This window comes from Saccoglossus kowalevskii, chromosome 2, assembly GCF_978046115.1.
Source record: "Saccoglossus kowalevskii chromosome 2, keSacKowa6.1, whole genome shotgun sequence".
Taxonomy (NCBI): domain Eukaryota; kingdom Metazoa; phylum Hemichordata; class Enteropneusta; family Harrimaniidae; genus Saccoglossus; species Saccoglossus kowalevskii.
In genome coordinates, this window is record NC_140642.1 from 47,353,207 (window position 1) to 47,374,942 (window position 21,736).

The 21,736-nt window shown below is 43.1% G+C and overlaps 59 pseudogenes; all 59 read right to left on the bottom strand.

The window, feature by feature from the left end:
- Positions 1-379: 379 nt before the first annotated feature.
- Positions 380-499, bottom strand: LOC146749458 (5S ribosomal RNA; annotated as a pseudogene).
- A 740-nt stretch (positions 500-1,239) lies between these two features.
- Positions 1,240-1,359, bottom strand: LOC146749459 (5S ribosomal RNA; annotated as a pseudogene).
- A 652-nt stretch (positions 1,360-2,011) lies between these two features.
- LOC144348531 (5S ribosomal RNA) lies at positions 2,012-2,131 on the bottom strand (annotated as a pseudogene).
- A 311-nt stretch (positions 2,132-2,442) lies between these two features.
- LOC144356803 (5S ribosomal RNA) lies at positions 2,443-2,562 on the bottom strand (annotated as a pseudogene).
- Positions 2,563-2,658: 96 nt separating this feature from the next.
- Positions 2,659-2,778, bottom strand: LOC144359528 (5S ribosomal RNA; annotated as a pseudogene).
- A 311-nt stretch (positions 2,779-3,089) lies between these two features.
- Positions 3,090-3,208, bottom strand: LOC144348513 (5S ribosomal RNA; annotated as a pseudogene).
- Positions 3,209-3,304: 96 nt separating this feature from the next.
- Positions 3,305-3,424, bottom strand: LOC144348495 (5S ribosomal RNA; annotated as a pseudogene).
- A 96-nt stretch (positions 3,425-3,520) lies between these two features.
- LOC144348523 (5S ribosomal RNA) lies at positions 3,521-3,640 on the bottom strand (annotated as a pseudogene).
- Positions 3,641-3,736: 96 nt separating this feature from the next.
- On the bottom strand, positions 3,737-3,855 carry LOC144345208 (5S ribosomal RNA; annotated as a pseudogene).
- A 97-nt stretch (positions 3,856-3,952) lies between these two features.
- On the bottom strand, positions 3,953-4,072 carry LOC144359527 (5S ribosomal RNA; annotated as a pseudogene).
- Positions 4,073-6,267: 2,195 nt separating this feature from the next.
- On the bottom strand, positions 6,268-6,387 carry LOC144359130 (5S ribosomal RNA; annotated as a pseudogene).
- A 311-nt stretch (positions 6,388-6,698) lies between these two features.
- Positions 6,699-6,818, bottom strand: LOC144359107 (5S ribosomal RNA; annotated as a pseudogene).
- A 312-nt stretch (positions 6,819-7,130) lies between these two features.
- LOC144359117 (5S ribosomal RNA) lies at positions 7,131-7,250 on the bottom strand (annotated as a pseudogene).
- A 311-nt stretch (positions 7,251-7,561) lies between these two features.
- LOC144343367 (5S ribosomal RNA) lies at positions 7,562-7,681 on the bottom strand (annotated as a pseudogene).
- A 96-nt stretch (positions 7,682-7,777) lies between these two features.
- LOC144359115 (5S ribosomal RNA) lies at positions 7,778-7,897 on the bottom strand (annotated as a pseudogene).
- A 96-nt stretch (positions 7,898-7,993) lies between these two features.
- Positions 7,994-8,113, bottom strand: LOC144359131 (5S ribosomal RNA; annotated as a pseudogene).
- Positions 8,114-8,210: 97 nt separating this feature from the next.
- On the bottom strand, positions 8,211-8,330 carry LOC144348490 (5S ribosomal RNA; annotated as a pseudogene).
- Positions 8,331-8,426: 96 nt separating this feature from the next.
- LOC144359100 (5S ribosomal RNA) lies at positions 8,427-8,546 on the bottom strand (annotated as a pseudogene).
- Positions 8,547-8,642: 96 nt separating this feature from the next.
- LOC144359123 (5S ribosomal RNA) lies at positions 8,643-8,762 on the bottom strand (annotated as a pseudogene).
- A 740-nt stretch (positions 8,763-9,502) lies between these two features.
- Positions 9,503-9,622, bottom strand: LOC144359121 (5S ribosomal RNA; annotated as a pseudogene).
- Positions 9,623-9,718: 96 nt separating this feature from the next.
- On the bottom strand, positions 9,719-9,837 carry LOC144359126 (5S ribosomal RNA; annotated as a pseudogene).
- A 96-nt stretch (positions 9,838-9,933) lies between these two features.
- On the bottom strand, positions 9,934-10,053 carry LOC144359109 (5S ribosomal RNA; annotated as a pseudogene).
- A 527-nt stretch (positions 10,054-10,580) lies between these two features.
- On the bottom strand, positions 10,581-10,699 carry LOC144348488 (5S ribosomal RNA; annotated as a pseudogene).
- A 310-nt stretch (positions 10,700-11,009) lies between these two features.
- LOC144348502 (5S ribosomal RNA) lies at positions 11,010-11,129 on the bottom strand (annotated as a pseudogene).
- Positions 11,130-11,656: 527 nt separating this feature from the next.
- On the bottom strand, positions 11,657-11,775 carry LOC144343362 (5S ribosomal RNA; annotated as a pseudogene).
- A 311-nt stretch (positions 11,776-12,086) lies between these two features.
- Positions 12,087-12,205, bottom strand: LOC144343377 (5S ribosomal RNA; annotated as a pseudogene).
- Positions 12,206-12,299: 94 nt separating this feature from the next.
- On the bottom strand, positions 12,300-12,419 carry LOC144343370 (5S ribosomal RNA; annotated as a pseudogene).
- A 297-nt stretch (positions 12,420-12,716) lies between these two features.
- LOC144343378 (5S ribosomal RNA) lies at positions 12,717-12,836 on the bottom strand (annotated as a pseudogene).
- Positions 12,837-13,363: 527 nt separating this feature from the next.
- On the bottom strand, positions 13,364-13,482 carry LOC144343372 (5S ribosomal RNA; annotated as a pseudogene).
- Positions 13,483-13,578: 96 nt separating this feature from the next.
- Positions 13,579-13,698, bottom strand: LOC144343379 (5S ribosomal RNA; annotated as a pseudogene).
- Positions 13,699-14,010: 312 nt separating this feature from the next.
- On the bottom strand, positions 14,011-14,129 carry LOC146749460 (5S ribosomal RNA; annotated as a pseudogene).
- A 97-nt stretch (positions 14,130-14,226) lies between these two features.
- On the bottom strand, positions 14,227-14,346 carry LOC146749461 (5S ribosomal RNA; annotated as a pseudogene).
- Positions 14,347-14,876: 530 nt separating this feature from the next.
- LOC146749462 (5S ribosomal RNA) lies at positions 14,877-14,996 on the bottom strand (annotated as a pseudogene).
- A 312-nt stretch (positions 14,997-15,308) lies between these two features.
- On the bottom strand, positions 15,309-15,428 carry LOC146749463 (5S ribosomal RNA; annotated as a pseudogene).
- A 312-nt stretch (positions 15,429-15,740) lies between these two features.
- On the bottom strand, positions 15,741-15,860 carry LOC146749464 (5S ribosomal RNA; annotated as a pseudogene).
- A 96-nt stretch (positions 15,861-15,956) lies between these two features.
- LOC146749465 (5S ribosomal RNA) lies at positions 15,957-16,076 on the bottom strand (annotated as a pseudogene).
- Positions 16,077-16,381: 305 nt separating this feature from the next.
- LOC146749466 (5S ribosomal RNA) lies at positions 16,382-16,501 on the bottom strand (annotated as a pseudogene).
- Positions 16,502-16,597: 96 nt separating this feature from the next.
- Positions 16,598-16,717, bottom strand: LOC146749467 (5S ribosomal RNA; annotated as a pseudogene).
- Positions 16,718-16,813: 96 nt separating this feature from the next.
- On the bottom strand, positions 16,814-16,933 carry LOC146749468 (5S ribosomal RNA; annotated as a pseudogene).
- A 97-nt stretch (positions 16,934-17,030) lies between these two features.
- Positions 17,031-17,150, bottom strand: LOC146749469 (5S ribosomal RNA; annotated as a pseudogene).
- Positions 17,151-17,246: 96 nt separating this feature from the next.
- On the bottom strand, positions 17,247-17,366 carry LOC146749470 (5S ribosomal RNA; annotated as a pseudogene).
- A 96-nt stretch (positions 17,367-17,462) lies between these two features.
- LOC146749471 (5S ribosomal RNA) lies at positions 17,463-17,582 on the bottom strand (annotated as a pseudogene).
- Positions 17,583-17,678: 96 nt separating this feature from the next.
- On the bottom strand, positions 17,679-17,798 carry LOC146749472 (5S ribosomal RNA; annotated as a pseudogene).
- Positions 17,799-18,013: 215 nt separating this feature from the next.
- LOC146749473 (5S ribosomal RNA) lies at positions 18,014-18,132 on the bottom strand (annotated as a pseudogene).
- Positions 18,133-18,228: 96 nt separating this feature from the next.
- On the bottom strand, positions 18,229-18,348 carry LOC146749474 (5S ribosomal RNA; annotated as a pseudogene).
- Positions 18,349-18,444: 96 nt separating this feature from the next.
- On the bottom strand, positions 18,445-18,564 carry LOC146749475 (5S ribosomal RNA; annotated as a pseudogene).
- Positions 18,565-18,660: 96 nt separating this feature from the next.
- LOC146749476 (5S ribosomal RNA) lies at positions 18,661-18,780 on the bottom strand (annotated as a pseudogene).
- A 96-nt stretch (positions 18,781-18,876) lies between these two features.
- Positions 18,877-18,996, bottom strand: LOC146749477 (5S ribosomal RNA; annotated as a pseudogene).
- Positions 18,997-19,210: 214 nt separating this feature from the next.
- Positions 19,211-19,330, bottom strand: LOC146749478 (5S ribosomal RNA; annotated as a pseudogene).
- A 65-nt stretch (positions 19,331-19,395) lies between these two features.
- On the bottom strand, positions 19,396-19,515 carry LOC146749479 (5S ribosomal RNA; annotated as a pseudogene).
- A 96-nt stretch (positions 19,516-19,611) lies between these two features.
- Positions 19,612-19,731, bottom strand: LOC146749480 (5S ribosomal RNA; annotated as a pseudogene).
- A 96-nt stretch (positions 19,732-19,827) lies between these two features.
- LOC146749481 (5S ribosomal RNA) lies at positions 19,828-19,947 on the bottom strand (annotated as a pseudogene).
- Positions 19,948-20,043: 96 nt separating this feature from the next.
- LOC146749482 (5S ribosomal RNA) lies at positions 20,044-20,163 on the bottom strand (annotated as a pseudogene).
- A 305-nt stretch (positions 20,164-20,468) lies between these two features.
- On the bottom strand, positions 20,469-20,588 carry LOC146749483 (5S ribosomal RNA; annotated as a pseudogene).
- A 96-nt stretch (positions 20,589-20,684) lies between these two features.
- LOC146749484 (5S ribosomal RNA) lies at positions 20,685-20,804 on the bottom strand (annotated as a pseudogene).
- A 96-nt stretch (positions 20,805-20,900) lies between these two features.
- LOC146749485 (5S ribosomal RNA) lies at positions 20,901-21,020 on the bottom strand (annotated as a pseudogene).
- A 96-nt stretch (positions 21,021-21,116) lies between these two features.
- LOC146749486 (5S ribosomal RNA) lies at positions 21,117-21,236 on the bottom strand (annotated as a pseudogene).
- A 96-nt stretch (positions 21,237-21,332) lies between these two features.
- On the bottom strand, positions 21,333-21,452 carry LOC146749487 (5S ribosomal RNA; annotated as a pseudogene).
- Positions 21,453-21,548: 96 nt separating this feature from the next.
- Positions 21,549-21,668, bottom strand: LOC146749488 (5S ribosomal RNA; annotated as a pseudogene).
- Between the last annotated feature and the right edge of the window lie 68 nt (positions 21,669-21,736).

Below are 21,736 nucleotides of genomic sequence, written 5' to 3' on the forward strand. Positions count from 1 at the left end.
GAAAAAGTTAGTATGTAATGTGGAATAAAAATGTTGATGATCCTACTGCACGTGATATTCTCAGCCGGTCTCCCATGCAAGTACTAACCACGTCCGGTGAGCTTAACTTCAGTGATCGGTCGAGAACTGGTGTATTCTGCAATGGTTTGTCAGTAGGCCGACAATTCGTCGGAATTGGATATTCCTAGCCGGTCACCCATGCAAGTACAATCCATGCCCAATGCAGATTAACTTCAGTGATTGGACGAGAACTGGTGTATTCTGCATTGGTTTGGCAGTAAGCTGAATATTCGTCGCAATTGGATGTCGTTTAACGCTTCGGCTAAGCAAAAAATCCCGGGAAAAAGTTGGTATGTACGGTGGAATCAAAATGTTGATAAGCCTACTGCACATGGTATTCCCAGCCGGTCTCCCGTGCAAGTCCTAACCATGCCCGATGCGGCTTAACTTCAGTGATCGGACGAGAACTGGTGTAGTCTGCATTGGTTTGGCAGTAGGCTGAATACTCGTCGGAATTGGATGTCATTTAATGCTACGGCTAGACAAATAATCATGGGAAAACGTTAGTATGCAATGTGGAATCAAAATGTTGATAAGCCTACTGCACGTGGTATTCCCAGCCGGTCTTCCATGCAAGTACTAACCACGCCCGATGCAGCTTAACTTCAGTGATCGGGAGAACTGGTGTATTCTTCTATGGTTTGGCATAAGCCTTAATATTCGTCGGAATTGGATGTAATTTAGTACTTCGTCTAGGCAAAAAATCCCGGGAAAAAGTTAGTATGTACGGTGGAATAAAAATGTTGATGAGGCTACTGCACGTGATATTCTCAGCCGGTCTCCCATGCATGTACTAACCACGTCCGGTGAGCTTTACTTCAGTGATCGGACGAAAACTGGTGTATTCTGCAATGGTTTGGCAGTAGGCTGAAAATTCGTCGGAATTGGATGACATTTAATGCTTCGGCTAGGCAAAAAATCATGGGAAAAAGTTAGTATGTACGGTGAAATAAAAATGTTGATGAGCTTATTGCACGTGATATTCTCAGCCGGTCTCCCATGCAAGTACTAACCACGTCCGGTGAGCTTAACTTCAGTGATCGGACGAGAACTGGTGTATTCTGCAATGGTTTGTCAGTAGGCTGAAAATTCGTCAGAATTGGTTAACATTTAATGCTTCGGGTAGGCAAAAAATTCCGGAAAAAAGTTAGTATGTACGGTGGATTAAAAATGTTAATGTGCCTACTGCACTTGATATTCCCAGCCAGTCTCTAATGCAAGTACAAACCACGCCCGATGCAGCTTAACTTCAGTGATCGGACGAGAACTGGTGTGTTCTGCAATGGATTGGCAGTAGGCTGAATTTTCGTCGGAATTGGATGTCATTAATTGTTTCGGCTAGGCAAAGAATCCAGGAAAAATGTTACTATGTACTGCGGAATAATATTTTTGATGAGCTTACTGCACGCGGTATTACCAGCCGGTCTCCCATGAAAGTACTAAAAATGTCCGATGCAGATTAAGTTCAGTGATCGGACGAGAACTGGTGTATTCTGCAATGGTTTGGCAGTAGGCTGAATATTCGTCGGAATTGGATGTCATTTAATGCTACGGCTAGGCAAAAAGTCATGGGAAAAAGTTAGTATGTAATGTGGAATAAAAATGGTGATGATCCTACTGCACGTGATATTCTCAGCCGGTCTGCCATGCAAGTTCTAACCACGTCCGGTGAGCTTAACTTCAGTGATCGGTCGAGAACTGGTGTATTCTGCAATGGTTTGTCAGTAGGCCGAAAATTCGTCGGAATTGGATATTCCTAGCCGGTCACCCATGCAAGTACAATCCATGCCCAATGCAGATTAACTTCAGTGATTGGACGAGAACTGGTGTATTCTGCATTGGTTTGGCAGTAGGCTGAATATTCGTCGCAATTGGATGTCGTTTAACGCTTCGGCTAAGCAAAAAATCCCGGGAAAAAGTTGGTATGTACGGTGGAATCAAAATGTTGATAAGCCTACTGCACGTGGTATTCCCAGCAGGTCTCCCGTGCAAGTCCTAACCATGCCCGATGCGGCTTAACTTCAGTGATCGGACGAGAACTGGTGTATTCTGCAATGGTTTGGCGGTAGGCTGAATATTCGTCGGAATTGGATGTCATTTAATGCTACGGCTAGGCAAAAAATCATGGGAAAAAGTTAGTATGTAATGTGAAATAAAAATGTTGATGATCCTACTGCACGTGATATTCTCAGCCGGTCTGCCATGCAAGTTCTAACCACGTCCGGTGAGCTTAACTTCAGTGATCGGTCGAGAACTGGTGTATTCTGCAATGGTTTGTCAGTAGGCCGAAAATTCGTCGGAATTGGGTGGCATTTAATGCTTCGGCTAGGCAAAAAATCCCGGTAAATAGTTAGTATGTACGGTGGAATAAAAATGCTAATGTGCCTACTGCACGTAATATTCTCAGCTGGTCTCCCATACAAGTACTAACTACGCCCGATGCAGCTTAACTTCAGTGATCGGACGAGAACTTGTGTATTCTGCATTGGTTTGGCAGTAGGCTGAATATTCGTCGGAATTGGATGTAATTTAGGACTTCGGCTAGGCAAAAAATCCCGGGAAAACGTTAGTATGTACGGAGGAATAAAAATGTTGATGAGCCTAATGCACGTGGTATTCCCAGCCGGTCTCCCATGCAAGTACTAACCACGCCCGATGCAGCTTAACTTCAGTGATCGGACGAGAACTGGTGTATTCTGCAATGGTTTGGCAGTAGGCTGAATATTCGTCGGAATTGGATGTCATTTAATGCTACGACTAGGCAAAAAATTATGGGAAAATGTTAGTATGTAATGTGGAATAAAAATGTTGATGATCCTACTGCACGTGATATTCTCAGTCGGTCTCCCATGCAAGTACTAACCACGTCCGGTGAGCTTAACTTCAGTGATCGGTCGAGAACTGGTGTATTCTGCAATGGTTTGTCAGTAGGCCGAAAATTCGTCGGAATTGGATGGCATTTAATGCTTCGGCTAGGCAAAAAATCCCGGTAAAAAGTTAGTATGTACGGTGGAATAAAAATGCTAATGTGCCTACTGCACGTAATATTCTCAGCTGGTCTCCCATACAAGTACTAACCACCCCAATGCAGCTTAACTTCAGTGATCGGACGAGAACTTGTGTATTCTGCATTGGTTTGGCAGTAGGCTCAATATTCGTCGGAATTGGATGTAATTTAGGACTTCGGCTAGTCAAAAAATCCCGGGAAAACGTTAGTATGTACGGTGGAATAAAAATGTTGATGAGCATAATGCACGCGGTATTCCCAGCTGGTCTCCCATGCAAGTACTAACCACACCTGATGCAGCTTAACTTCAGTGATCGGACGAGAACTGGTGTATTCTGCAATGGTTTGGCAGTAGGCTGAATATTCATCGGAATTGGATGTAATTTAATATTTCGGCTAGGCAACAAATCCCGGGAAAAAGATGGTATGTACGGAGGAATAAAAATGTTGATAAGCCTACTGCACGTGATATTCCCAGCCGGTCTCTCATGCAAGTACTGTCCACGCCCGATTAATCTTAACTTCAGTGATCGGACGAGAACTGGTGTATTCTGAAATGGAGTGGCAGTAGGCTGAATATTCGTCGGAATTGGATGTCATTTAATGCTACGGCTAGGCAAAAAATCATGGGAAAAAGATAGTATGTAATGTGGAATAAAAATGTTGATAAGCCTACTGCACGTGATTTTCTCAGCCGGTCTCCCAATCAAGTACTAACCACGTCCGGTTAGCTTAACTTCAGATTTCAGACGAGAACTGGTGTATTCTGCAATGGTTTGGCAGTAGGCTGAATATTCGTCGCAATTGGATGTCGTTTAACGCTTCGGCTAGGCAACAAATCCCGGGAAAAAAGATGGTATGTACGGAGGAATAAAAATGTTGATAAGCCTACTGCACGTGGTATTCCTAGCCGGTCTCCCATGCAAGTACAATCCATGCCCGATGCAGATTAACTTCAGTGATTGGACGAGAACTGGTGTATTCTGCCTTGGTTTGGCAGTAGGCTGAATATTCGTCGGAATTGGATGTAATTTAATACTTCGGCTAGGAAACAATTCCCGGGAAAAAAGTTGGTATGTACTCTCTTTTTATTTCTCAGTTGTAAAGTATACAGTTCATCTATGTTAAAAAATACATTGCAAATTTACGATTAAGGTCAAAATAGTAATTAATAAATATAGATACTTACATAAAAAGTATATGTATATAGTTTTTATCAATATCTTTAAAATACGTCATGCATTGTCAACTATCGGTAGCTAAGCATGTGCGCAAGACTAAAAATATATACTAGAATACACGATTTACAATTGTATATACAAAAAACGGTGACATACACGCTCTGTGTGTGGCCTCTTGATGAGTGTTAAAGTATTGTCCGAATAGAAGACAATGTCCTTGGTCAATATATAACCCAGTATTAATTCAACTGTTGGTAAAGTTGGTCCCTATGTAATTTCCGTGGCAGTTTGGAGTTTCCCGTCTGTTACTGTGGCGATGGCATCGTTAATGCAGTACCGGTTGGTGAACGACTGTATCGAGTGGTTGAGGTGATGGTATTCAAATTCATTCTTCAAACGATTTTTGACCCGTGCTTTGAAGCACATCAGTACATTGGTTTGGTCCAGATCATTCATTTTGTTGTATCGCGTGACATGTATTGCCACCTTGGCAGTTGTGATAAGGAAACACAGCAACTGATGACAATCTCTGTTATATTTTTGTGTAGGTGGACCGAATATGTACCAATCCAAAGGAAAACCAGTGTTCGAATCCAGTACTAGTTTGACGATCCTTTTGAGAGTGAGATGAACAAAAGCAAGCCGACTGCATTCAATGAATATGTGCACCAGGTCATCGACCTCGTCACAAAAAGGGCATGTATCTGTGTCTCTGATACGAGAACTTAGTAAAAACCTGCCAGTGGGGATATGCGCCGTGGATTAGGCGCCACTGTAGGTCACCATCTTTTTTAATATGGGTGGCCGATAGCAATTACCAAAGTTAGGTGTAATATCTGAGGGAAACGATAGTATTTCATGCCATATCATAGTTTGTTGCGTGTTTTGGTGTTTAATGTATTGTAGAGTAACAAGACATTTATATATGGACCCTTTTTCAAGTTTATATAACGGACAGTTTAGCAGGAAATCTTGATCGTCTTCTTTATATATAATATCAAAATAGTATTTTGGATTGTTGACTTGCACGTGTGTATCAAAAGTATTTTCGATTATCCTTTTCCATTTTTCAGGTATAGCTCTCATAATAACGCCCAACGCTAAAACAAACACGCGTTTGGAGTATATAGGCACTTGACGATGAATGGTGTCGTTATCCAGCCACCTTCCATTGTCGATTAACTGGCCTACTTTAGTGATGCCGGCCTCAATGAAATGTCGCATGTTTAATGGTAAACCACTCAGATGGTGTCTTATAAGTGGATTAAAGAATAACGGTTCCTCAGATACATCATGGTAGTTGGACGGACCTTCTATTCTCTTCCAAGGCATGTATGGCATGTACAGTTGAATAAAAATGTTGATAAGCCTACTGCACGTGATATTCTCAGCCGGTCTCCCATGCAAGTACTAACCACGTCCGGTGAGCTTAACTTCAGTTATCGGTCGAGAACTGGTGTATTCTGCAATGGTTTGTCAGTAGGCTGAAAATTCGTCGGAATTGGATGCCATTTAAAGCCTTGGCTAGGCAAAAAATCCCGGAAAAAAGTTAGTATGTACGGTGGAATAAAAATGTTAATGTGCCTACTGCACGTGATATTTGATATTCTCAGCCAGTGTCCCATGCAAGTACTAACCACGTCCGGTGAGCTTAACTTCAGTGATCGGACGAGAACTGGTGTATTCTGCAATGGTTTGTCAGTAGGCTGAAATTTCGTCGGAATTGGTTAACATTTAATGCTTCGGCTAGGCAAAAAATTCCGGAAAAAAGTTAGTATGTACGGTGGAATAAAAATGTTAATGTGATTACTGCACTTGATATTCCCAGCCAGTATCTAATGCAAGTACAAACCACGCCCGATGCAGCTTAACTTCAGTGATCGGACGAGAACTGGTGTATTCTGCAATGGATTGGCAGTAGACTGAATTTTCGTCGGAATTGGATGTCATTAATTGTTTCGGCTAGGCAAAGAATCCAGCAAAAATGTTACTATGTACTACGGAATAAAATTTTTGATGAGCCTACTGCACGCGGTATTATCAGCCGGTCTCCCATGAAAGTACTAAACATGTCCGATGCAGATTAAGTTCAGTGATCGGACGAGAACTGGTGTATTCTGCAATGGTTTGGCAGTAGGCTGAATATTCGTCGGAATTGGATGTCATTTAATGCTACGGCTAGGCAAAAAATCATGGGAAAAAGTTAGTATGTAATGTGGAATAAAAATGTTGATGATCCTACTGCACGTGATATTCTCAGCCGGTCTCCCATGCAAGTTCTAACCACGTCCGGTGAGCTTAACTTCAGTGATCGGTCGAGAACTGGTGTATTCTGCAATGGTTTGTCAGTAGGCCGAAAATTCGTCGGAATTGGATGGCATTTAATGCTTCGGCTAGGCAAAAAATCCCGGTAAAAAGTTAGTATGTACGGTGGAATAAAAATGTTAATGTGCCTACAGCACGTAATATACTCAGCTGGTCTCCAATACAAGTACTAACCACGCCCGATGCAGCTTAACTTCAGTGATCGGACGAGAACTTGTGTATTCTGCATTGGTTTGGCTGTAGGCTGAATATTCATTGGAATTGGATGTAATTTAATACTTCGGCTAGGCAACAAATCCCGGGAAAAAGATGGTATGTACGGAGGAATAAAAATGTTGATAAGCCTACTGCACGTGGTATTCCTAGCCGGTCTCCCATGCAAGTACAATCCATGCCCAATGCAGATTAACTTCAGTGATTGGACGAGAACTGATGTATTCTGCATTGGTTTGGCTGTAGGCTGAATATTCGTCGCAATTGGATGTCGTTTAACGCTTCGGCTAAGCAAAAAATCCCGGGAAAAAGTTGGTATGTACGGTGGAATCAAAATGTTGATAAGCCTACTGCAAGTGGTATTCCCAGCCGGTCTCCCATGCAAGTACTAACCACGCCCGATGCAGCTTAACTTCAGTGATCGGACGAGAACTGGTGTATTCTGCAATGGTTTGGCAGTAGTATGAATATTCGTCAGAATTGTATGTCATTTAATGCTTCGTCTGGGCAAAAAATCATGGGAAAAATTTAGAATGTAATGTGGAATAAAAATGTTGATGGACCTACTGCACGTGGTATTCCCTGCCGGTCTCCCGTGCAAGTCCTAACCATGCCCGATGCGGCTTAAATTCAGTGATCGGACGAGAAATGGTGTATTCTGCATTGGTTTGGCAGTAGGCTGAATATTTGTCGCAATTGGATGTCATTTAATGCTTCGGTTAGCAAAAAATCATGGAAAAAAGTTAGTAAGTATGGTGGAATAAAAATGTTCATCAGCCTACTGCATGTGGTATTTCCAGCCAGTCTCCCATGCAAGTACTAACCACGCCCGATGCAGCTAAACTTCAGTGATCGGACGAGAGCTGGTGTATTCTGCAATGGTTTGGCAGTAGGCTGAATACTCGTCGGAATTGGATGTCATTTAATGCTACGGCTAGACAAATAATCATGGGAAAAAGTTAGTATGCAATGTGGAATCAAAATGTTGATAAGTCTACCGCACGTGGTATTCCCAGCTGGTCTCCCATGCATGTAATAACCACGCCCGATGCAGCTTAACTTCAGTGATCGGACGAGAACTGGTGTATTCTGCTATGTTTTGGCAGTAGCCTGAATATTCGTCGGAATTGGATGTCATTTAGTACTTCGGCTAGGCAAAAAATCCCGGGAAAAAGATAGTATGTACGGTGGAATAAAAATGTTGATGAGCCTAATGCACGTGGTATTCCCAGCCGGTCTCCAATGCAAGTACTGACCACGCCCGATGCAGCTTAACTTCAGTGATCGGATGATAACTGGTGTATTCTGCAATGGTTTGGCCGTAGACTGAATATTCGTCCGAATTGTATGTAATTTAATGCTTCGTCTAGGCAAAAAATCATGGGGAAAAAGTTAGTATGTAATGTGGAATAAAAATGTTGATGAGCCTACTGCACGTGGTATTCCCAGCCGGTCTCCCATGCAAGTACTAAGCACGCCCGATGCAGCTTAACTTCAGTGATCGGACGAGAACTGGTGTATGCTGCAATGGTTTGGCAGTTGGCTGAATATTTGTCGGAATTGGATTTCAATTAATGCTTCGGCTAGGCAAAAAATCCTGGTAAATAGTTAGTATGTACGGTGGAATAAAAATGCTAATGTGCCTACTGCACGTAATATTCTCAGCTGGTCTCCCATACAAGTACTAACTACGCCCGATGCAGCTTAACTTCAGTGATCGGACGAGAACTTGTGTATTCTGCATTGGTTTGGCAGTAGGCTGAATATTCGTCGGAATTGGATGTAATTTAGGACTTCGGCTAGGCAAAAAATCCCGGGAAAACGTTAGTATGTACGGTGGAATAATAATGTTGATGAGCCTAATGCACGTGGTATTCCCAGCCGGTCTCCCATGGAAGTACTAACCACGCCCGATGCAGCTTAACTTCAGTGATCGGACGAGAACTGGTGTATTCTGCAATGGTTTGGCAGTAGGCTGAATATTCGTCGGAATTGGATGTCATTTAATGCTACGGCTAGGCAAAAAATCATGGGAAAATGTTAGTATGTAATGTGGAATAAAAATGTTGATGATCCTACTGCACGATGTATTCTCAGTCGGTCTCCCATGCAAGTACTAACCACGTCCGGTGAGCTTAACTTCAGTGATCGGTCGAGAACTGGTGTATTCTGTAATGGTTTGTCAGTAGGCCAAAAAATCGTCGGAATTGGATGGCATTTAATGCTTCGGCTAGGCAAAAAATCCCGGTAAAAAGTTAGTATGTACGGTGGAATAAAAATGCTAATGTGCCTACTGCACGTAATATTCTCAGCTGGTCTCCCATACAAGTACTAACCACGTCCGGTGAGCTTAACTTCAGTGATCGGACGAAAACTGGTGTATTCTGCAATGCTCTGGCAGTAGGCTGAACATTCGTCGGAATTGGTTGACATTTAATGCTTCAGCTAGGCAAAAAATCATGGGAAAAAGTTAGTATGTACGGTGAAATAAAAATGTTGATGAGCCTATTGCACGTGGTAATCTCAGCGGTCTCCCATGCAAGTAATAACCACGTCCGGTGAGCTTAACTTCAGTGATCAGACTAGAACTGGTGTATTCTGCAATGGTTTGTCAGTCGGCTGAAAATTCGTCGGAATTGGTTAACAATTAATGCTTCGGCTAGGCAAAAAATTCCGGGAAAAAGTTAGTATGTACGGTGGAATAACAATATTAATGTGCCTACTGCACGTGATATTCCCAGCCGGTCTCTCATGCAAGTACTGTCCACGCCCAATGAAGCTTAACTTCAGTGATCGGACGAGAACTGGTGTATTCTGAAATGGAGTGGCAGTAGGCTGAATATTCGTCGGAATTGGATGTCATTTAATGCTACGGCTAGGCAAAAAATCATGGGAAAATGTTAGTATGTAATGTGGAATAAAAATGTTGATGAGCCTACTGCACGTGATATTCTCAGCCGGTCTCCCAAGCAAGTACTAACCACATCCGGTTAGCTTAACTTCAGTGATCAGACGAGAACTGGTGTATTCTGCAATGGTTTGGCAGTAGGCTGAATATTCGTCAGAATTGGATGTCGTTTAACGCTTCGGCTAGGCAAAAAATCCTGGGAAAAAGTTGGTATATACGGTAGAATAAAAATGTTGATGAGCCTACTGCACGTGATATTCTCAGCCGGTCTCCCAAGCAAGTACTAACCACGCCCGATGCAGCTTAACTTCAGTGATCGGACGAGAACTTGTGTATTCTGCATTGGTTTGGCAGTAGGCTGAATATTCATCGGAATTGGATGTAATTTAATACTTCGGCTAGGCAACAAATCCCGGGAAAAAGATGGTTTGTACGGAGGAATAAAAATGTTGATAAGCCTACTGCACGTGGTATTCCTAGCGGGTCTCCCATGTAAGTACAAGCCATGCCCGATGCAGATTGACTTCAGTGATTGGACGAGAACTTGTGTATTCTGCTATGGTTTGGCAGTAGCCTGAATATTCGTCGGAATTGGATGTAATTTAGTACTTCGGCTAGGCAAAAAATCCCGGGAAAAAGTTAGTATGTACGGTGGAATAAAAATGTTGATGAGGCTACTGCACGTGGTATTCTCAGCCGGTCTCCCATGCAAGTACTAACCACGTACGGTGAGCTTAACTTCAGTGATCGGACTAGAACTGGTGTATTCTGCAATGGTTTGTCAGTAGGCTGAAAATTCGTCGGAATTGGATACCATTTAATGATTCGGCTAGGCAAAAAATCACGGGAAAAAGTTAGTATGTACAGAGGAATAAAAATGTTAATGTGCCTACTGCACATGATATTCTCAGCCGGTCTCCCATGCAAGTACTAACCACGTCCGGTGAGCTTAACTTCAGTGATCGGATGAGAACTGGTGTATTCTGCAATGGCTTGTCAGTAGGCTGAAAATTCGTCGGAATTAGATGACATTTAATGCTTCGGCTTGGCAAAAAATCATGAAAAAAAGTTAGTGTACGGTGGAATAAAAATGTTCATCAGCCTACTGCAGGTAGTATTCCCAGCCGTTCTCCAATGCAAGTACTAACCACGCCCGATGCAGCTTATCTTCAGTGATCGGACGAGAACTGGTGTATTCTGTAATGGTTTGGCAGTAGGCTGAATATTCGTCAGAATTGGATGTCATTTAATGCAACGGCTAGGCAAAAAATCATAGGAAAAAGTTAGTATGTAATGTGGAATAAAAATGTTGATGAGCATACTGCACGTGGCATTCCCAGCCGGTCTCCCATTCAAGTACTATCCACGCCCGATGCAGCTTAAATTCAGTGTTCGGACGTGAACTGGTGTATTATGCTATGTTTTGGCAGTAGCCTGAATATTCGTCGGAATTGGATGTCATTTAGTACATCGGCTAGGCAAAAAATCCCGGGAAAAAGTTAGTATGTACCGTGGAATAAAAATGTTGATGAGCCTAATGCACGTTGTATTTCCAGTAGGTCTCTCATGCAAGTACTAACCACGCTCGATGCACCTTATCTTCAGTGGTCGGACGAGAACTGGTGTACTATGCAATGGTTTGGCAGTAGGCTGAATATTCGTTGGAATTGGATGTAATTTAATACTTCGGCTAGGAAACAATTCCCGGGAAAAAGTTGGTATGCACGGTGGAATAAAAATGTTGATAAGCCTAATGCACGTGATATTCTCAGCCGGTCTCCCATGCAAGTACTAACCACGTCCGGTGAGCTTAACTTCAGTTATCGGTCGAGAACTGGTGTATTCTGCAATGGTTTGTCAGTAGGCTGAAAATTCGTCGGAATTGGATGCCATTTAAAGCCTTGGCTAGGCAAAAAATCCCGGGAAAATGTTAGTATGTACGGTGGAATAAAAATGTTAATGTGCCTACTGCACGTGATATTCCCAGCCGGTCTCCCATGCAAGTACTAACCACGTCCGGTGAGCTTAACTTCAGTGATCGGACGAGAACTGGTGTATTCTGCAATGGTTTGTCAGTAGACTGAAAATTCGTCGGAATTGGATGCCATTTAATGATTCGGCTAGGCAAAAAATTACGGGAAAAAGTTAGTATGTACAGAGGAATAAAAATGTTAATGTGCCTACTGCACGTGATATTCCCAGCCGGTCTCCCATGCAAGTACTAACCACGTCCGGTGAGCTTAACTTCAGTTATCGGTCGAGAACTGGTGTATTCTGCAATGGTTTGTCAGTAGGCTGAAAATTCGTCGGAATTGGATGCCATTTAAAGCCTTGGCTAGGCAAAAAATCCCGGGAAAATGTTAGTATGTACGGTGGAATAAAAATGTTAATGTGCCTACTGCACATGATATTCTCAGACGGTCTCCCATGCAAGTACTAACCACGTCCGGTGAGCTTAACTTCAGTGATCGGACGAGAACTGGTGTATTCTGCAATGGTTTGTCAGAAGGCTGAAAATTCGTCGGAATTGGATGACATTTAATGCTTCGGCTTGGCAAAACATCATGAAAAAAAGTTAGTGTACGGTGGAATAAAAATGTTCATCAGCCTACTGCACGTAGTATTCCCAGCTGTTCTCCAATGCAAGTACTAACCACGCCCGATGCAGCTTATCTTCAGTGATCGGACGAGAACTGGTGTATTCTGTAATGGTTTGGCAGTAGGCTGAATGTCGTTTAACGTTTCGGCTAGGCAAAACATCCCGGGAAAAAATGTTACTGTGTACTGCGGAATAACATTTTTGATAAGCTTACTGCACGCGGTATTACCAGCCGGTTTCCCATGAAAGTACTAAACATGTCCGATGCAGATTAAGTTCAGTGATCGGACGAGAACTGGTGTATTCTGCAATGGTTTGGCAGTAGGCTGAATATTCGTCAGAATTGGATGTCGTTTAACGCTTCGGCTAGGCAAAAAATCCTGAGAAAAAGTTGGTATATACGGTAGAATCAAAATGTTGATAAGCCTACTGCACGTGGTACTTCCAGCAGGTCTCCCATGCAAGTACTAACCACATCCGATGCAGCTTAACTTCAGTGATCGGACGAGAACTTGTGTATTCTGCATTGGTTTGGCAGTAGGCTGAATATTCATCGGAATTGGATGTAATTTAATACTTCGGCTAGGCAACAAATCCCGGGAAAAAGATGGTTTGTACGGAGGAATAAAAATGTTGATAAGCCTACTGCACGTGGTATTCCTAGCCGGTCTCCCATGCAAGTACAAGCCATGCCCGATGCAGATTAACTTCAGTGATTGAACGAGAACTTGTGTATTCTGCTATGGTTTGGCAGTAGCCTGAATATTCGTCGGAATTGGATGTAATTTAGTACTTCGGCTAGGCAAAAAATCCCGGGAAAAAGTTAGTATGTACGGTGGAATAAAAATGTTGATGAGGCTACTGCACATGGTATTCTCAGCCGGTCTCCCATGCAAGTACTAACCACGTACGGTGAGCTTAACTTCAGTGATCGGACTAGAACTGGTGTATTCTGCAATGGTTTGTCAGTAGGCTGAAAATTCGTCGGAATTGGATACCATTTAATGATTCGGCTAGGCAAAAAATCACGGGAAAAAGTTAGTATGTACAGAGGAATAAAAATGTTAATGTGCCTACTGCACATGATATTCTCAGCCGGTCTCCCATGCAAGTACTAACCACGTCCGGTGAGCTTAACTTCAGTGATCGGATGAGAACTGGTGTATTCTGCAATGGTTTGGCAGTAGGCTGAATATTCGTCAGAATTGGATGTCATTTAATGCAACGGCTAGGCAAAAAATCATAGGAAAAAGTTAGTATGTAATGTGGAATAAAAATGTTGATGAGCATACTACACGTGGCATTCCCAGCCAGTCTCCCATTCAAGTACTATCCACGCCCGATGCAGCTTAACTTCAGTGTTCGGACGAGAACTGGTGTATTCTGTAATGGTTTGGCAGTAGGCTGAATATTCGTCAGAATTGGATGTCATTTAATGCTTCGACTAGGCAAAAAATCCAGGGAAAAAGTTAGTATGTATGGTGGAATAAAAATGTTGATAAGCCAACTGCACGTTGTATTTCCAGCAGGTCTCCCATGCAAGTACTAACCACGCTCGATGCAGCTTATCTTCAGTGGTCGGACGAGAACTGGTGTACTATGCAATGGTTTGGCAGTAGGCTGAATATTCGTTGGAATTGGATGTAATTTAATACTTCGGCTAGGAAACAATTCCCGGGAAAAAGTTGGTATGTACGGTGGAATAAAAATGTTGATAAGCCTACTGCACGTGATATTCTCAGCCGGTCTCCCATGCAAGTACTAACCACGTCCGGTGAGCTTAACTTCAGTGATCGGACGAGAACTGGTGTATTCTGCAATGGTTTGTCAGTAGGCTGAAAATTCGTCGGAATTGGATGCCATTTAAAGCCTTGGCTAGGCAAAAAATCCCGGAAAAAAAGTTAGTATGTACGGTGGAATAAAAATGTTAATGTGACTACTGCACTTGATATTCTCAGCCGGTCTCCCATGCAAGTACTAACCACGCCCGATGCAGCTTATCTTCAGTGATCGGACGAGAACTGGTGTATTCTGTAATGGTTTGGCAGTAGGCTGAATATTCGTCAGAATTTGATGTCGTTTAACGTTTCGGCTAGGCAAAACATCCCGGGAAAAAATGTTACTGTGTACTGCGGAATAACATTTTTGATGAGCTTACTGCACGCGGTATTACCAGCCGGTCTCCCATGAAAGTACTAAACATGTCCGATGCAGATTAAGTTCAGTGATCGGACGAGAACTGGTGTATTCTGCAATAGTTTGGCAGTAGGCTGAATATTCGTCGGAATTGGATGTCATTTAATGCTACGGCTAGGCAAAAAATCATTGGAAAAAGTTAGTATGTAATGTGGAATAAAAATGTTGATGATCCTACTGCACGTGATATTCTCAGCCGGTCTCCCATGCAAGTTCTAACCACGTCCGGTGAGCTTAACTTCAGTGATCGATCGAGAACTGGTGTATTCTGCAATGGTTTGTCAGTAGGCCGAAAATTCGTCGGAATTGGATGGCATTTAATGCTTCGGCTAGGAAAAAAAATCCCGGGAAAAAGATGGTATGTACGGAGGAATAAAATTGTTGATAAGCCTACTGCACGTGGTATTCCTAGCCGGTCTCGCATGCAAGTACAATCCATGCCCAATGCAGATTAACTTCAGTGATCGGACGAGAACTGGTGTATTCTGCATTGGTTTGGCTGTAGGCTGAATATTTGTCGCAATTGGATGTCGTTTAACGCTTCGGCTAAGCAAAAAATCCCGGGAAAAAGTTGGTATGTACGGTGGAATAAAAATGTTGATGGACCTACTGCTCGTGGTATTCCCAGCCGGTCTCCCATGCAAGTCCTAACCATGCCCGATGCGGCTTAAATTCAGTGATCGGACGAGAAATGGTGTATTCTGCATTGGTTTGGCAGTAGGCTGAATATTTGTCGCAATTTGATGTCATTTAATGCTTCGGTTAGCAAAAAAACATTGGAAAAATGTTAGTAAGTACGGTGGAATAAAAATGTTCATCGGCCTACTGCATGTGGTATTTCCAGCCAGTCTCCCATGCAAGTACTAACCACGCCCGATGCAGCTAAACTTCAGTGATCGGACGAGAGCTGGTGTATTCTGCAATGGATTGGCAGTAGGCTGAATACTCGTCGGAATTGGATGTAATTTAATACTTCGGCTAGGCAAAAAATCCCGGGAAAACGTTAGTATGTACGGTGGAATAAAAATGTTGATGAGCCTAATGCACGTGTTATTCCCAGCCTGTGTCCCATGCAAGTACTAACCACGCCCGATTCAGCTTAACTTCAGTGATCGGACGAGAACTGGTGTATTCTGCTATGTTTTGGCAGTAGCCTGAATATTCGTCCGAAATGTATGTCATTTAATGCTTCGTCTAGGCAAAAAATCATGGGAAAAAGTTAGAATGTAATGTGGAATAAAAATGATGATGGGCCTACTGCATGTGGTATTCCAAGCCGGTCTCCCATGCAAGTACTGACCACGCCCGATGCAGCTTAACTTCAGTGATCGGACGAGAACTGGTGTATTCTGCAATGGTTTGGCAGTTGGCTGAATATTTGTCGGAATTGGATTTCAATTAATGCTTCGGCTAGCCAAAAAATCACGGGAAAAAGATAGTATGTATGGTGGAATAAAAATATTGATTAGCCTACTACACGTGGTATTCCCAGCAGGTCTCCCATGCAAGTACTCACCACGCCCGATGCAGCTTAACTTCAGTGATCGGACGAGAACAGCTGTATTCTGCAATGGTTTGGCAGTAGGCTGAATATTCGTCGGAATTGGATGTAATTTAATACTTCGGCTAGGCAAAACATTCCGGGAAAAAGTTAGTATGTATGGTAGAATAAAAATGTTGATGAGCCTAATGCACATGGTTATCCAGGCCGGTCTCCCATGCAACCACGCCCGATGCAGCTTAACTTCAGTGATCGGACGAGAACTGGAGTATTCTGCAATGGTTTGGCAGTAGGCTGAATATTCGCCCGAATTGTATGTCATTTAATGCTTCGTCTAGGCAAAAAATCATGGGAAAAAGTTAGAATGTAATGTGGAATAAAAATGTTGATGGGCCTACTGCACGTGGTATTCCCAGCCGGTCTCCCATGAAAGTCCTAACCATGCCCAATGCGGCTTAACTTCAGTGATCAGACGAGAACTGGTGTATTCTGCAATGGTTTGGCAGTAGGCTGAATATTCGTCGGAATTGGATTTCAATTAATGTTTCGGCTAGGCAAATAATCAAGGGAAAAAGATAGTATGTACGGTGGAATAAAAATGTTGATAAGCCTACTGCACGTGGCATTCCCAGCAGGTCTCCCATGCAAGTACTAACCACGCCCGATGCAGCTTAACTTCAGTGATCGGACGAGAACTGGTGTACTCTGCAATGGTTTGGCAGTAGGCTGAATATTCGTCGGAATTGGATGTAATTTAATACTTCGGCTAGTCAAAAAATCCCGGAAAAAAGTTAGTATGTACGGTGGAATAAAAATGTTGATGAGCCTACTGCACGTGGTATTCCCAGCCGGTCTCCCATGCAAGTACTAACCACGCCCGATGCAGCATAAATTCAGTGATTAGACGAGAACTGGTGTGTTCTGCAATGGTTTGACAGTAGGCTGAATATTCGTCGGAATTGGATGTCATTTACTGCTACGGCTTGGCAAAAAAATCATCGGTAAAAGTTAGTATGTAATGTGGAATATAAATGTTGATGAGCCTACTGCACGTGGTATTCTCAGCCGGTCTCCCATGCAAGTACTAACCACGCCCAATGCAGCTTAACTTCAGAGATCGGACGAGAACTAGTGTATTCTGCAATGGTTTGGCAGTAGGCTGAATATTCGCCCGAATTGTATGTCATTTAATGCTTCGTCTAGGCAAAAAATCATGGGAAAAAGTTAGAATGTAATGTGGAATAAAAATGTTGATGGGCCTACTGCACGTGGTATTCCCAGCCGGTCTCCCATGCAAGTCCTAACCATGCCCGATGCGGCTTAACTTCAGTGATCGGACGAGAACTGGTGTATTCTGCAATGGTTTGGCAGTAGGCTGAATATTCGTCGGAATTGGATTTCAATTAATGTTTCGGCTAGGCAAATAATCAAGGGAAAAAGATAGTATGTAGGGTGGAATAAAAATGTTGATGAGCCTACTGCACGTGGTATTCCCAGCCGGTCTCCCATGCAAGTACTAACCACGCCCAATGCAGCTTAACTTCAGAGATCGGACGAGAACTAGTGTATTCTGCAATGGTTTGGCAGTAGGCTGAATATTCGTCGGAATTGGATGTAATTTAATGCTTCAGCTAGGCAAAAAATCCCGGGAAAACGTTAGTATGTACGGTGGAATAAAAATGTTGATGAGCCTAATGCACGTGTTATTCCCAGCCTGTGTCCCATGCAAGTACTAACCACGCCCGATGCAGCTTAACTTCAGTGATCGGATGAGAACTGGTGTATTCTGCAATGGTTTGGCAGTAGGCTGAATATTCGTCCGAATTGTATGTCATTTTATGCTTCGTCTAGGCAAAAAAACATGGCGAAAAAGTTAGTATGTAATGTGGAATAAAAATGTTGAAGAGCCTACTGCATGTGGTATTCCCAGCCGGTCTCCCATGCAAGTACTAAGCACGCCCGATGCAGCTTAACTTCAGTGATCGGACGAGAACTGGTGTATTCTGCAATAAAAAAGTTCATCAGCCTACTGTACGTGGTATTCCCAGCCGGTCTCCAGGCAAGTACTAAACACGCCCGATGCAGCTTAACTTCAGTGATCAGACGAGAACTGGTGTATTATGCAATAGTTTGGCAGTAGGCTGAATATTCGTCGGAATTTGATGTCATTTAATGCTACGGCTAGGCAAAAAATCATGGGTAAAAGTTAGTATGTAATGTGGAATAAAAATGTTGATGAGCCTACTGCACGTGTTATTCTCAGCCGGTCTCCCAGGCAAGTACTAACCACGCCCGATGCAGCTTAAATTCAGTTATCGAACGAGAACTGGTGTGTTCTGCAATGGTTTGACAGTAGGCTGAATATTCGTCAGAATTGCATGTCGTTTAACGCTTCGGCTAGGTAAAAAATCCCGGGAAAAATTTTGCATGTACGGTGGAATAAAAATGTTGATAAGGCTACTACACGTGGTATTCCCAGCCGGTCTCCCATGCAAGTACTAACCACTCCCGATGCAGCTTAACTTCAGAGATCGGACGAGAACTGGTGTATTCTGCAATGGTTTGGCAGTAGGCTGAATATTCGTCGGAATTGGATTTCAATTAATGTTTCGGCTAGGCAAATAATCAAGGGAAAGAGATAGTATGTACGGTGGAATAAAAATGTTGATAAGCCTACTGCACGTGGCATTCCCAGCAGGTCTCCCATGCAAGTACTAACCACGACCAATGCAGCTTAACTTCAGTGATCGGACGAGAACTGGTGTACTCTGCAATGGTTTGGCAGTAGGCTGAATATTCGTCGGAATTGGATGTAATTTAATACTTCGGCTAGTCAAAAAATCCCGGAAAAAAGTTAGTATGTACGGTGGAATAAAAATGTTGATGAGCCTACTGCACGTGGTATTCCCAGCCGGTCTCCCATGCAAGTACTAACCACGCCCGATGCAGCATAAATTCAGTGATTAGACGAGAACTGGTGTGTTCTGCAATGGTTTGACAGTAGGCTGAATACTCGTCGGAATTGGATGTCATTTACTGCTACGGCTAGGCAAAAAAATCATGGGTAAAAGTTAGTATGTAATGTGGAATAAAAATGTTGATGAGCCTCTGCACGTGGTATTCCCAGCCGGTCTCCCATGCAAGTACTAACCACGCCCGATGCAGCTTAACTTCAGTGATCGGACGAGAACTGGTGTATTCTGCAATAAAAAAGTTCATCAGCCTACTGCACGTGGTATTCCCAGCCGGTCTCCCAGGCAAGTACTAAAAACGCCCGATGCAGCTTAACTTCAGTGATCGGACGAGAACTGGTGTATTCTGCAATGGTTTGGCAGTAGGCTGAATATTCGTCGGAATTGGATGTCATTTAATGCTGCGGCTTGGGAAAAATCATGGGAAATCATGGGCCTACTGCACGCAGTATTCCCAGCCGGTCTCCCGTGCAAGTCCTAACCATGCCCAATGCGGCTTAACTTCAGTGACCGGACGAGAACTGGTGTATTCTGCATTGGTTTGGCAGTAGGCTGAATATTCGTCGCAACTGTATGTCATTTAATGCTTCGGATAGGCAAAAAATCATGGAAAAAATTTAGTAAGTACGGTGGAATAAAAATGTTCATCAGCCTACTGCACGTGGTATTCCCAGCCGGTCTCCCATGCAAGTACTAACCACGCCCAATGCAGGTTAACTTCAGTGATCGGACGTGAACTGGTGTGTTCTGCAATGGTTTGACAGTAGGCTGAATATTCGTCAGAATTGGATGTCGTTTAACGCTTCGGCTAAGCAAAAAATCCCGGGAAAAAGTTAGTATGTATGGTGGAATAAAAATGTTGATGAGCCTAATGCACTTGGTATTCCCAGCCGGTCTCCCATGCAAGTACTGACCACGCCCGATGCAGCTTAACTTCAGTGATCGGACGAGAACTGGTGGATTCTGCAATGATTTGGCCGTAGGCTGAATATTCGTCCGAATTGTATGTAATTTAATGCTTCGTCTAGGCAAAAAATGATGGGAAAATGTTAATATGTAGTGTGGAATATAAATGTTGATGAGCCCACTGAAAGTGGTTTTCCCAGCCGGTCTCCCATGCAAGTACTAACCACGCCCGATGCAGCTTAACTTCAGTGATCAGACGAGAACAGGTGTATTCTGCAATGGTTTGGCAATAGGCTGAATATTCGTCGGAATTGGATGTAATTTAATACTTCGGCTAGGCAAAAAATCCCGGGAAAAAGTTAGTATGTATGGTGGAATAAAAATGTTGATGAGCCTAATGCACATGGTATTCCAGGCCGGTCTCCCATGCAACCATGCCCGATGCGGCTTAACTTCAATGATCGGACGAGAACTGGTGTATTTTGCATTGGTTTCGCAGTAGGCTGAATTATTGTCGGAATTGGATGTCATTTAATGCTACGGCTAGACAAATAATCATGGGAAAAAGTTAGTATGCAATGTGGAATGAAAATGTTGATAAGCCTACTGCAAGTGGTATTCCCAGCCGGTCTCCCATGCAAGTACTAACCACGCCCGATGCAGCTTAACTTCAGTGATCGAGCGAGAAATGGTGTATTCTGCTATGGTTTGGCAGTAGCCTGAATATTCGTCGGAATTGGAGGTAATTTAGTACTTCGGCTAGGCAAAAAATCCTGGGAAAAAGTTAGTATGTACGGTGCAATAAAAATGTTGATGAGCCTAATGCACGTGGTATTCCCAGCCGGTCTCCCATGCAAGTACTAACCACGCCCAATGCAGCTTAACTTCAGAGATCGGACGAGAACTAGTGTATTCTGCAATGGTTTGGCAGTAGGCTGAATATTCGTCGGAATTGGATGTAATTTAATACTTCGGCTAGGCAAAAAATCCCGGGAAAACGTTAGTATGTACGGTGGAATAAAATTGTTGATGAGCATAATGCACGTGGTATTCCCAGCCGGTCTCCCTTGCAAGTATTAATCACGCCCGATGCAGCTTAACTTCAGTGATCGGACGTGAACTGGTGTATTCTGCATTGGTTTGACAGTAGGCTGAATATTCGTTGCAATTGGATGTCATTTATTGCTTCGGCTAGGCAAAAACACATGGGAAAATGTTAGTATGTACGGAGGAATAAAAATGTTGATAAGCCTACTGCACGTGGTATTCCCCGCCAATCTCCCATGCAAGTACTCACCATGCCCGATGCAGATTAACTTCAGTGATCGGACGAGAACTGGTGTATTCTGCAATGGTTTGGCAGTAGGCTGAATATTCGTCGGAATTGAATGTAATTTAAAACTTCGGCTAGGCAACAAATCCCGGGAAAAAGTTTGTATGTACGGTGGAATAATAATGTTGATAAGCCTACTGCACGCAGTATTCCCAGCCAGTCTCCCATGCAAGTACTAACCATGCCCGATGCAGATTAACTTCATTGATCGGACGAGAACTGGTGTTTTCTGCAATGGTTTGGCAGTAGGCTGCAAATACGTCAGAATTGGATGTCATTTAATGCTACGGCTAGGAAAAAAATCATAGGAAAAAGTAAGTATGTAAGGTGGAATAAAAATGTTGATGAGCCTACTGGACGTGGTATTCCCAGTCGGTCTCCCATGCAAGTACTAACCACGCCCGATGCAGCTTAACTTCAGTGATCAGACGAGAACTGGTGTATTCTGCAATGGGTTGGCTGTAGGCTGAATATTCATCGGAATTGGATGACGTTTAATGCTTCGTCTAGGCAAAAAATCATAGGAAAATGTTAG